The sequence below is a fragment of the Xenopus laevis genome, chromosome 6L, assembly GCF_017654675.1.
Source record: "Xenopus laevis strain J_2021 chromosome 6L, Xenopus_laevis_v10.1, whole genome shotgun sequence".
Lineage (NCBI taxonomy): Eukaryota > Metazoa > Chordata > Amphibia > Anura > Pipidae > Xenopus > Xenopus laevis.
Genome location: NC_054381.1, coordinates 158,610,689 through 158,624,226, shown reverse-complemented (window position 1 = coordinate 158,624,226; position 13,538 = coordinate 158,610,689). Strand labels below are relative to the sequence as shown.

Below are 13,538 nucleotides of genomic sequence, written 5' to 3'. Positions count from 1 at the left end.
TTTTTTCACCCAAATCACCTGGAATTACACCGACATTGACACTAACCCCTAGGGTCAGAATGGACTGGCGGGAAACTATATATAAATATATAGGAAGGCCAGTGATCCCAATGTTATTAATAGGGAATAAAGATATATATATAGGAAGGTCAGTGATCCCAATGTTATTAATAGGGAATAAAGATAAATATATAGGAAGGTCAGTGATCCCAATGTTATTAATAGGGAATAAAGATAAATATATAGGAAGGTCAGTGATCCCAATGTTATTAATAGGGAATAAAGATAAATATATAGGAAGGTCGGTGATCCCAATGTTATTAATAGGGAATAAATATAAATATATAGGAAGGTCAGTGATCGCAATGTTATTAATAGGGAATAAAGATAAATATATAGGAAGGTCAGTGATCCCAATCTTATTAATGGGGAATAAAGATAAATATATAGGAAGGTCAGTGATCCCAATGTTATTAATAGGGAATAAAGATAAATATATAGGAAAGTCAGTGATATGATCCCAATGTTATTAATAGGGAATAAAGATAAATATATAGGAAGGTCAGTGATCCCAATGTTATTAATAGGGAATAAAGATAAATATATAGGAAGGTCAGTGATCCCAATGTTATTAATAGGGAATACAGATAAATATATAGGAAGGTCAGTGATCCCAATGTTATTAATAGGGAATAAAGATAAATATATAGGAAGGCCAGTGATCCCAATGTTATTAATATGGAATAAAGATAAGTATATAGGAAGGTCAGTGACCCCAATGTTATTAATAGGGAATAAAGATAAATATATAGGAAGGTCAGTGATCCCAATGTTATTAATAGGGAATAAAGATAAATATATAGGAAGGTCAGTGATCCCAATATTATTAATAGGGAATAAAGATAAATATATAGGATGGTTGGTATTTTTTCAGAAGAGGTGTAACTCTAGGGGGGCGGCATTTGAACAGTAGCCTTAAGGGGGCCATAGACGTAACAATTACATTCTTTCTTGGAAAAGATCTTTCCAAGAAAGATCGTTCGTTTCAATACACACGTGTAGAGCTGAATGGTCACATATACAGGTAGATATACGGGAAGAAACAATAGAATTCTACTTGTATCTGACCATTCAGCTCTAACAATGGCCGATGTTTGAGTCCCTTCAAAGGCACCCGATCAAAATTTTCCATCCAGCCTGATCGATGAGCCGACCGATATCCAAGTCTTCCGCCGATATGGGTCGGCACTTTTCCCACCATTCACGCACCGAATATCGTACGAAAATTAGTTTTGTACGATATTATCTGTGCGTCTTTGGCCACCTCAAAGGTGGCCATAGACTCAAAGATCCGCTCATAAGGCGACATCGTCAAACGAGCGGATATTTCCCCGATATGCCACTAACTGCATGGCTATATCGGGGGTAATTCGAACGCAAAGATCCGCTCAACGATCGAATTACGATGCGCCAAGGGGTTCTGACGGGTCGGTCAGGTAAAAATCCAACCTTCCCGATTGATATCGTGGCCAGATATCGATCGGGAAGACCTGTCGGAAGCCCCCATACACGGGCAGATAAGCTTTCAGATCGGTCCAAACGACGGATATCGGCAGCTTTATCTGCCCGTGTTTGGCCACCTTTAGGCGGCTTCTTCTTCAAAATCAGCGCTGAGCATCACTTCAGAATTCCAAAGTTGCCCAAAGTTTCCTCATGAGACAACATATGCAACTCTGCAGACAAGTTGTAGCCATTTTGGGGACATTAGTCGCCCGCAGTAGAGAAGATTTGGGGGACTAATCTCACCGTCTGACACACACTCTAAAGTTAACTTAAGGTGACCCGTCTCTTTATTTATGGTGGGAGCAAACTTATATCCAGGCCCATGTAAGAAGCTCAGGAAACGCCAATGCCCGGCAGCCAATAGCAGAGCGCGCTCCTAGGCTACTCCCCCTTGGCTGCTGCTGGCGGCCAAGAGGTCACATGAGGACACAGCGCGTCCCGCTAGCCAGGAATGAGCCAGGAATGGGCACCACGTGACTCACGCCAGTGGCGGGAAAGAGCCGGGGTCCCAGTGAAGGAGGGGCGGTTACAAGGTGGATTCCCATTCGCTCTGGCGGTCGCGGTTGGTGTTGCAGCCGGCGTGTGTTGGACAGGATTCCTTTTATTATCATTATTGTGGGCGTGTTTAGAAGGCGGGGCCACAGTTGGCAGCCCGTGTCCAGAAAGTTGTGGGAAAAGAAGGCGCGTCGTGAGGCGGGAATGGGGCGGAGTTGATGTAGGAGGTGGAGCCAAACATGTTAAGAGTACTGCGGCGTGTAAAGCTGAAAGGGTGGAGTTTCCCGGATTTCCTTTGCAGTGTGTGTGGGCGATAGAGGGCGTGTCTCGGAGAAGGTGGAGTCTCTGGAAAAGGCGTGGCCGTGACGGGGTGGATGCGCGGGGAGGACAGTGTTCAGTAGCCGGGGCTGAGGCGCACGAAGTGCTGCTGTGTGTCTGTCCGCTGTCTGTCTGTCGGAGACGTGTTACGGTAGGTAATGGCTGTGCCAGGGGGATACTCGTTACTCCAGCAGTCACTGGATTCAGAAAAATGTGAGGGAATTGTAGTTGGACGGGCTGGGAGCCTCGTGCTTTATTTCTCTCTCTGGGAGTGTTAGCTGTGTGTGTTTTTATATATATATATATGTATAGTGTATGTATAGTGTGTATGTATATATATATATATAGTGTGTGTATGTATATGTACATATATATGTGTGTGTATAGTGTATGTATAGTGTGTGTGTGTGTGTGTGTGTATATATATAAATATATATATATAGTGTGTATATATAATGAGTGAGTAGTTCTATATACTATACCCTGTGCTGCCTGAGGGCTGAGAACCTCCTTATTTCACCCCCCACTCACCTTCTCTTCTACTGACCCCCCCTTGTCCCTGTGATTTACCTCTGCCCCCCCCCACTCACCTAATCCCTTTATACCTCCCCTTAACCCTTATTTGCTTTCTCCCCTTTTTACCCTTCTCCCCTTATTCCCTCTATTTCCCCCAATTACACTCCCCCCCACCTGTTCTGGTTTCCTACCCCCCCATCTCCCCTGTGACCCCCCCCCTCCAGCAGTTGAGGATTGTGTTACACCTTTAATGACTCCCAGATCTGACACTAATGTGCTACATGTGATCTGTCACACTCACTATACAGCTCAGTCCTGACTCACATCTATCTGCTTCTGTATACACACACACACACACACACACACATACATGTACTGTCTCATATACACACACACACACACACACATGTGCTCACACTGCTTTATACACACACACGTACTGGGGTGATTCACTGGCTTCTCCTTATACACTGACACTCCTTCCCTATTGTGTTATTGTATTACTAGTGCTACTGTGCTCTCACACACACACCCCACATCTATTCCTCATATATACACACATGTACACATATATATACACACACACTTATATATATATATATATATATATATATATATATATATATATATATATATATATATATATATATATATATATATATATACACACACACACACACACACACACACACACACACACACACACACACACACACACACACACACACACACACACACACACACACACACACACACACACACAGGATGAAGCATCACTTGTGCTGCTCTGCATTCTTTACCATGTGCTTTCCTGACACACACACACACACACACACTCACGCACCAGGGGGAGGGAAAATCAGTTATGCTTTTGTGCTGTCTGCTTCCCAGCACACACTTGTGCACAGCCGTGTATTACTGACACACTGGGGGGATGGGACATGAGTCGTGCGACACTCTCCCCGTACGCACAGCCTGTGTCTATTACTGACCCACAACTGGGGATAGAGCGGCTATTGTGTTACTCTGTATTCATCTCGCTGTGCTTTCCCACACAACTGTGTATTACTGACTATCACACAATCTGGGGGGGGTGATGTATGATCTACCATACTATTGTGCATTCCCTCCTTCTCCACCATATACACACACTTACACACAGGAGGGAAGAATAAACATTGCCTTTTCCATTGTCTTCCAACCCCCGCCTTCTCTAATACCAACTCACCCCAGCTCCACATATTGTGTGCCCCCCCCAGTAGATCTCATGTCCTACAGCCCCTTGTTGCCATTCTCCATGCTGCAAATAGTGTGATGGGAAAAGCTCATTGGCATTTCAGGTGCTTTCCATCTTCTCACCCCAGATAGTGAGATGCGCATGAGATAAATCTCATTATCTGTAAGTGACGCGTGCTGTGTATTACGGCTATGACCGTGTATTGCCTCGGCAACGCATTATACATTTGTGCTTCCATCAATTTCTAATTGTACGGCATGACCTAAACTTTATATCATCACTATGTGACTCACCCGCTTCCCTGCTCTCTCATTGCCGCAGCTCATCTTCTCTTTGTTGTGTGATTAAATGAAAGAGAGACCGGTGTTGAACCTGTAGTGTGTTTTACTAGTCCTAACGTCAGTGTAAAGTCGTTAGTCTGATCAGCCGCAAGTGTTTTATGTGATCCATCGTGGCTGTCAGAACACATTGCTGAAATGCTAAATAGAAGGCACTGCCCTTTCAAGTCAACCCCAAAATACATTTGCCTAATAAAACATAATTCTAAGCAACTTGGCAATACACATTCATTACATGTTTTCTATGGTTTTTAAGTTATTTGTATATGTATTGCTTTTGAAAGTCGTGTTTTTTTTTTGTCCCTGCCTATTCTCTGCACTGGTGGTTCAGACTGTTGATGCAATACAAAACAAGGCAACCAATTAAAGGGGTGGTTCACCTTTGAGAACTTTTAGTATGATGTAGAGCGTGATATCCGGAGACAATTTGCGATTGGTTTTTTAGTTAGTTAGCTTTTATTCAGCAGCTCTCCAGTTTGTAATTCCAGCAATCTGGTTGCTAGGCTTTAGATTTCCCTAGCAACCATGCATTGATATGATTAAAACACTGGAATGTAAATAGGAGGTGGGCATGAGTAAACACATGAGTAATAAAAAGTAGCAATTTGTAGCCTTACAGAGCATTTGTTTTTCAGATGGGGTCAGTGACCCCAATCTGAAAGTTGTAAACACCTGGAAGAAGTAGGGAAATAATTAAAAAAATAACTATACAAAACAAATAATGAAGACCAATTAAAAAGTTACTTCGAATTGGCAATTCTATGACATTAAAAGTAAACAAAGGTGAACCACCCCTTTAACAGACCTGCCTTTGCTGGGGAACTAACATTTTGCAACGTTGTTTACATTAACAAGCTGGAAACAAATGCTGCTCTTAGTAGCAATTGTTTTTACAAATAATGTAGAGCACTACATTTTTTTTAATATTTATTGGAAAGTTGCTTAGAATTATATTTTATTTTTAGTAGGCAAATTTTTATTTTGGGGTTGACTTGCCCTTTAGAGGGAATCTTCTATAGCAGTCGTTTTTCAAAGTAGAACTCGTTTCTAGCTGTTTTTGCTGTGACTTTTGTTCCGTGGGATTGGATTGTAGGGATGAGACTGTTTCAATGACAGAGCCGTGCAAGTGTTATTATACTTGTGCACATTCGCTGTTTAACCGCTGAGTCGGCATTTTCAGGGGTTCGTTGTCCATGCACAAACTGTTGGTGACTTTGTTGGGCCATTCAGATTAGGGTACATCGATGTCGAAGGAAAGAGGAACCCCGGGAAACCGAATATATGATCGCATGTATCCAGTGTGCAGTGTTGCAGCTGTTGTGCTTCCCTGCAGTCAAGCCAGACAGTGTCGCTAATGTGGCATGGAACTAGCATTTGCATGAAACTTGCTGGACACACATTTATTTTGCATTTGTTTTGTTCTGAAAAGCTTCAAATGCACGAGTGGTATTCAAATCCCATGGAAATGTTTCTTAGAAGGACACTTGTGATTATTTGCTGCCGTTTCTCAGGATATAAGGGCAGTGGGGGTAGTCGTCATTACTCAGGGAGGTTACCGTTCCCTCTTTCATGTGGGGGTCACTGACCCCATCTAAAAAACAAATGCTCTGTAAGGCCACAAATGTATTGTTATTGCTACTTTATATTACTCCTATTTCTCTTCATATTTCTGTGTAATAATAAAACCGTAGCTTGTACTTGATCCCAAGTAAGATATAATTAATCCTTATTGGAAGCAATTGGGTTTATTTAATGTTTACATGATTTTCTTGTAGACTTTAAAATTACGGAAAGATCCATTATCCGGAAAGCCCCAGGTCCCGAGCATTCTGTTTCTGCAAGCTTTCGTTATGTGACTTATAGGGAAATGGGACTGAGGAATTTTTTTTCTATTGTGCATCACATTTTGCTGCCCAAGTAGTTTTCTTTTCAGCAGATGACCAAACACATGGAATTGCCGTGATTTTTAAGTACATTTGCATCACTTAATCTATAAAGCTACAACATTTAGATTAGGGATTCAACCAATCCACTGTTTTGGATTCGGCTGAACCCCAGAATCCTTCGCAAAAGATTCAGCCAAATCCCGAACTGAATCCGCATATGCAATAAGGGGTGGGAAGGGGGAAACATGTTTACTTCCTTGTTTCGTGACAAAAAGTCACACAATTTCCTTCCCCGCCCCTAATTTGCATATGCAAATATATAGGATTCGGATTGGCCGGGCAGATAGATTCGGCCAAATTCCAAACTAAATCCTGAATTGGGTGCATCCCTAATTTAGATGTTGGTCTTGGTTGCAAAACTCATAGCCTAAAGGTGGCCATACACAGAGAGATCCGATTGCGAGCGAATCTCTCCCCGATATGCCCACCTTGAGGTGGGCAATAGCGGGCTGATTGTGGGCCTGTTTGGCGATGTCGCCAAACGAGCGGATCTCTTCCTGATATGCCCACCTTGAGGTGGGCAATAGTGGGCTGATCCGATCGTGGGCCCTAGGGCCCAACGATCGGATCCTAACGGTGGCTTTACGGGCTTGTCGGATCGCGGGACCGCATCAACGAACAGATGCGGCCGCGATCCGACTGGATATTTAGTCCCATCCAATCGAGATCTGGCCCCATACTCAGTCTGTCGAAAGCTTTTATCGGCCCGTGTAAGGCCACCTTTAGCTGAAACTCCATGGAAGAAATTAATCTGTGCACATCACTTCTGCGCAAGAGACATGGCAGCTCCCGCTTGTGTTTAAATACAAATATACAGAAAAGGATGATAAACACTCGTATTGTACTTGCTAAGGGCAGTTCTATAGCAGCCTCCTCATTTCAAAGCGTAAAAAAACAATAAATGAGTGAAGACAAACTGTAATGTTGTTGAGAGAAAATGCTCTGAAGACATTTGGGCTCATTTATCAACACTGGGCAAATTTGCCCATGGGCAGTTACCTATAGCAACCAATCAGTGATTAGCTGTTTAAAGCCAGCTGCAAGCAGAACAATGAATGCAGTCATTTGATTGGTTGCCATGGGTTACTGCCCATGGGCAAATTTGCCCAGTTTTGATAAATGACCCCCAGTGTGTTTCCCCTTTAATTTTAGATACAAAACAATCCTTGAAGCTGCTGCGCCCTTGCTTTCTATACCGCACCTTGTATGAAAATGAATGTCAACCGCATGCAAAATGATTCTTCCTTCCCTCTGATGATATTAAATGGTTTATTTGCATTAGTTGCAACGTGTGTAAGTGTAACACACAAGCGTCACAATATTTCTGCTAAGAAATCTGTGTCTGCATTGCTTTGGTGGCAATCAATACGTCTTAGGGCATCTCCTAATTAACATTTAATTAATACTTGTGTTTTTTTGTTTTTTACAAGGTCTTAATTACCCTTTATTATGCCTAACGAGCAGTTAACAATAGGACAAATGGGTTCTAATTGGAAGAACGTATCATCAGACTTTTTCTTTATCTCTCGCTTTCCTGATACTCTGGGCCCTTGTGATGTTTGCTCCGTGCATCTCATGATTGCTGACTTACTCTATGTCTGGGATCTGTAACCCTCCATGGCATGGGATCCTATTTAAAGGGGTTGTTTACCTTTAAATTAACTAAGTATGATGTAGACAAGTGATCCCTCAACCAGCGGCTCCCCAGCAACATGTTGCTCTATAGCCCCTTGGATGTTATTCCCTGTGACCTCAAAGCAGGAGCTTATTTTTCAATTTCTGGTTTGAAGGAAAGCTTAAGTTGCATAAAAACCATATATACTACCAAACAAAGCCTGTAGGATGCCATTCCACATGTGGCCTACCAATAACAGCCAATTGTTTTTGCACCCCTGGGACCAGTTTGCTCTCCAACTTTTTTTTATTATATGTGTTTTTTTTGAGTTATTTAGTTTTTTATTCAGCAGCTCTCCAGTTTGCAATTTCAGCCATCTGGTTGCTAGGGTCCAACTTACCCTAGCAACCATGCACTGATTTGAATGAGAGACTGGAATTTGACTAGGAGAGGCCTGAATAGAAAGATGAGTAATAAAAAGTAGCAATAACAATACACAACAATACAGAGCATTTGTTTTTAAATGGGATCAGTGACCTCTAATTAAAAGCTGGGAATAGTCAGAAGAAAAAGGCAAATAACTCAAAAACTTATAAACAATGAAGACCAATTGCAAAGATGCAGAATTAATTATTCTATAACATACTAAAAGTTAACTTAAAGGTGAACCACCCCTTGAAAGAAACAGCAGCAGTTATATCCTTTCTGCAGACTGGGCTTGTGGAATAGGATTTGTTGGACACTGCAGTTGGATGGCACATGGAATTTACCACTTTCCTTTCTCTTGAAAATCCCGGCTTTGTAGCATTTTATCTGCCTAGAACCATTTCCGATGATTCTTGTACATGGCACCCCTGCATATTGCTTAGAACGTCATGCATTGATTTAAAGGTACCCTGGAATTGCCCTCGACTTGTACCAAGTGAATTGCACTGTGCTCTGGAAGTGATGCCATTGCAGCAAATGCAGGGGGAAAACTTGAGTGAGTCTTTGATAAAATGTAATATCCTGGGACAGCCCTGCTTCTCAAATCACACAGGTTTGCCCCCTGAATACTTTCCAACCTTTAGCTTGCAGCTTTAGAAGAGGTGCAGCGGGGTTCACAGGTGCCATTTTCTCCTGCAAGCAGTCGCTGACACCGAGCATGTGCAGTTGAAGCCGACCTGGACCAGACTTCAGTCTTGCATTCTCCATGTCAAAAAAAGTTAGATGTGGGAGGTGACACCCATGAACCCCACAGCACTATTCGACTTTACCTCAAGGTGCAAGGTAAAGGGGGAAATTTTTAGGGGGTCCGTTGGTGCAGTTTGGAAGTGGGGTGGGAGGGCAGGGAATACTTTAATGATACATTGTAGGTATTTGCTGTGGAAGCAACCTAGCAGTGGTTTCTGCAGCCTAATTCTGGGCACACACTTAAGACCCCCAAGCCGACACAAGCTGAATTCCAAGCTTAAAGGCAAGTTTTGATTTCTTAAAAACGATACTGGCAGAGTCTCCTGTAGGTTGCCAATCCACATAGGATCGATCAAATCACCTTCCTTATTTGGCATGCCCCCGGGCTCACAGGTTAAAAAAAAAAGGGTTTGGGGCCCCTACCTAATAATAAAACATAAGAATCATGGCTGCTTCCAGCACTCTTTAAGGGCAGGGACACACAAAGTTACTGGGAAAGATAAGTTAGCGACAACCCGCTTCTTCTTCGGGCGACTAATCTCTGTGAACTGCTTCCATGTGAGGCGACTTCAGAAAACTAAGTGCCCAGAGTGCCATCACGCCGTCGATTTAGATTCTAGCTGGCGGGAAGGGGAGATTAGTTGCCCAAAGAAGAGGCGATTTGTCGCTGGGCGAATAAATCTCCCCGAATCTTAGCGTGTGCCCTAACTATCTGAGAACCAAAAAACACAACGCTCCTAATATAGAGGCAGAGAATACTCGGTGATGTGTTGACAAGCAATAATCGCCTGACCTGATTGCACAGGACCAGAGCGGCTATTTGAGCCTTTTGCTGCCCGTAACCTAGAGATAGTGCAGGTTGCACTTAATGAAACAAAGAGGTTAAATCTTGAAGTTTGTAATAAGTGAGTCTGTGTGGAAATCGCACTGCGTTTTATTGCTATTTGGATGCATATATATGTATGAGTCACACTGACAGCTCTCTTCTTTGTCTTGTGTCCAGATTAGACTGGGCTGAGCTCACTCGCTGCTTCCCAAAAATAATCTGTATCCATCTGTTGGGTGCCTGCCTTGTCGTTTCATGCTGCAGAGGAATACCTATGCTGCCATAGTTTTATGTGATCTCTCTGTACAGACTATGAGCAAACTTAGGGGCTGTTCCTGCTGAATTGTGCTTAGTACAGGGAATACCTATGCTGCCATAGTTTTATGTGATCTCTCTGTACAGACTATGAGCAAACTTAGGGGCTGTTCCTGCTGAATTGTGCTTAGTACAGGGAATACCTATGCTGCCATAGTTTTATGTGATCTCTCTGTACAGACTATGAGCAAACTTAGGGGACTGTTCCTGCTGAATTGTGCTTAGTACAGAGGAATAGCTATGCTGCCATAGTTTTATGGGATCTCTCTGTACAGACTATGAGCAAACTTAGGGGACTGTTCCTGCTGAATTGTGCTTAGTACAGAGGAATACCTATGCTGCCATAGTTTTATGGGATCTCTCTGTACAGACTATGAGCAAACTTAGGGGGCTGCTCCTGCTGAATTGTGCTTAATACAGAGGAATACCTATGCTGCCATAGTTTTATGGGATCTCTCTGTACAGACTATGAGCAAACTTAGGGACTGTTCCTGCTGAATTGTGCTTAGTACAGGGAATACCTATGTGCCATAGTTTTATGGGATCTCTCTGTACAGACTATGAGCAAACTTAGGGACTGTTCCTGCTGAATTGTGCTTAGTACAGGGGAATACCTATGCTGCCATAGTTTTATGGGATCTCTCTGTACAGACTATGAGCAAACTTAGGGGACTGTTCCTGCTGAATTGTGCTTAGTACAGGGAATACCTATGCTGCCATAGTTTTATGGGATCTCTCTGTACAGACTATGAGCAAACTTAGGGACTGTTCCTGCTGAATTGTGCTTAGTACAGGGAATACCTATGTGCCATAGTTTTATGGGATCTCTCTGTACAGACTATGAGCAAACTTAGGGACTGTTCCTGCTGAATTGTGCTTAGTACAGGGGAATACCTATGCTGCCATAGTTTTATGGGATCTCTCTGTACAGACTATGAGCAAACTTAGGGGACTGTTCCTGCTGAATTGTGCTTAGTACAGGGAATACCTATGCTGCCATAGTTTTATGGGATCTCTCTGTACAGACTATGAGCAAACTTAGGGGACTCTTCCTGCTGAATTGTGCTTAGTACAGGGGAATACCTATGCTTTGTTTGATGGTCCCCTCTATTTTGGTAACTGGGGAGGGAAAATCCCTACCTCTGAAATTGCTCTCAAATCCAGGAACAGTGAAGGAGATGCGCGGTTTCACATGTCACTGAGCTTCATGTAGCGACACTGTAGCCTCATTAATTATTAGCGTTCATCAATTGCCTAACGCCCAATCGTGATTTTTACCTTGTTGGGAGAAAGTGAATCCGTGACATAAATGGTGAATCTTACTTGTGGTTCCATTTATAGAAAATATTACTTTTAATACTCCATTACGTCAAGTTGCATCAAAGTATCGGCCCCTCTGTTGTAAGGTCCTATTTATATACATGTTTGGAAATGTGCCGATGTTTAGAGTTTGCATTTTTTGCCCCGTGATACACAATGTAACACAGGATGATTTATCAACCATGCTTAATCTCCTCCGCTGCGGGCAACACATCTTCCTAATTTACCATCGCTTTAGTTTAAATTGCTGGTGGGAAAACATTTCTTTCTATAGTAATAGGCTACTACACAATGCATGAGGTGTACTTCTGTTTACCAACGACTGTTTACATTTATGGCGGTGGGAAGGGAACTTCGGAAGCTTTGTTACCTGTACTGGAGATGATTAAGGTGTTTAATGATTAGGTATGAATGTATAGCACAGAGTAAAAGGTTACATTTTGCTAATAATCTCAATTTAATTTTGATTACATTTTTCAGTATACATAAAGTTTTGTAGTTATTTCTAAATGAAACTCAAATTAAAAGCCACCTTCTCTGTGTGTCAGACTTGCAGGAACAATGTATCAGAATTCAGCTCTTCTCCAACCAAGACTTCAATTCCCACAATGCCTTGCATGCATCTTCCATTCTCCTTCACAGGTCTGTTCATCACAGAAGATACAATGTATAATGGGAGCTGTAGTCTAGGCCGGAGTAGAGCTGACTTAGAGCACAATGGAGTAGTATGAGGAGCCAGTGAAAGGGAGAGGAGAGAATTGTATTTGCTATGGAACAATTTTTATTAACTCAAAAATCTTTGAAAATAAGTAATGAATGTACAGTTATTGGACCTGTTATCCAGAATGCTCGGGACCTGGGGTTTTCCGTTTAAGGGATCTTTCTGTAATTTGGATCTTCATTCCTTAGGTCTACTAGAAAATCATGTAAACATTAAATAAACCCAATAGGCTGGTTTTGCTTCCAATAAGGATTAATTATATCTTAGTTGGGATCAAGTACAAGCGACTGTTTTATTATTACACAGAATTTTTTTTAAAAAAATCTTGGATTATTTGGATAACATGGAGTCTATGGGTGATGGCCTTTCCATAATTCAAAGCTTTCTGGATAAAGGATCCCATACCTGTATGTGGGAACATTTAGGTGGAGTTTACTTTTAAGTTGGATCGATTTCGGGGATATGTAGACAATCCTGCACTTGGTTGTTTTGATTCAAACATAGCCATTTAATAAATAACGAGGGATGCACAGAATCCACTATTTGGGATTCAGCTGAATCCTTTGTGAAAGATTCGACCACATACCGAACGAATCCTAATTTGAATATGCAAATTAGAGGCGGGAAAGGAAAAGTGGGAAAATAATGTTTTACTTCCTTGTTTTGAGACTTCTTTCCCTTCCCACACCTAATTTACATATTTACATTTGGATTTGGTTCGGCCACACATATGGGTTCGGCCGAATCCTGCTGAATCCTGTACCGAATCGTGGATTCGGTGCATCACTTAAAACAACCCCCTAAATCTAACAGTATATGAGAGTAGAGGACGTGTTTTTTGCCTCTGTATGTATAGAAGTAATTTTAGGTTTATACAATCTAGTATGATTGCAAGCTCTAAAGGGTAGGGACTCTTCACATGTGCCACTTGCTGAACCATTACATTTATGTATTTGTAGTAGGGATGCACCGAATCCAGTATTTTAGATTCAGCCAAACCCCCGAATCCTTCGAGAAAGATTTGGCCAAATGCCGAACCAAATCCTAGTTTGCATATGCAAATTACGTGGTGGGAAAATGTTTTACTTCCTTGTTTTGTGACAAAAAGTCACACAATTTCCCTCCCACCCCTTATTTGCAAATACAAATTAGGAT

General features: G+C 42.1%; 1 protein-coding gene across 2 annotated transcripts in view; it reads left to right on the top strand.

Moving 5' to 3' along the window:
- The first annotated feature begins 2,329 nt into the window (after positions 1–2,329).
- Positions 2,330–13,538, top strand: part of ptp4a3.L (protein tyrosine phosphatase type IVA, member 3 L homeolog) — a 60,577-nt gene continuing 49,368 nt past the window's right edge. For both annotated transcript variants that reach the window (XM_018266434.2, XM_018266432.2), the window contains exon 1: positions 2,330–2,527. The gene's annotated coding sequence lies outside the window, so the exon portion shown is untranslated. The remainder of the gene's footprint in view (positions 2,528–13,538) is intronic.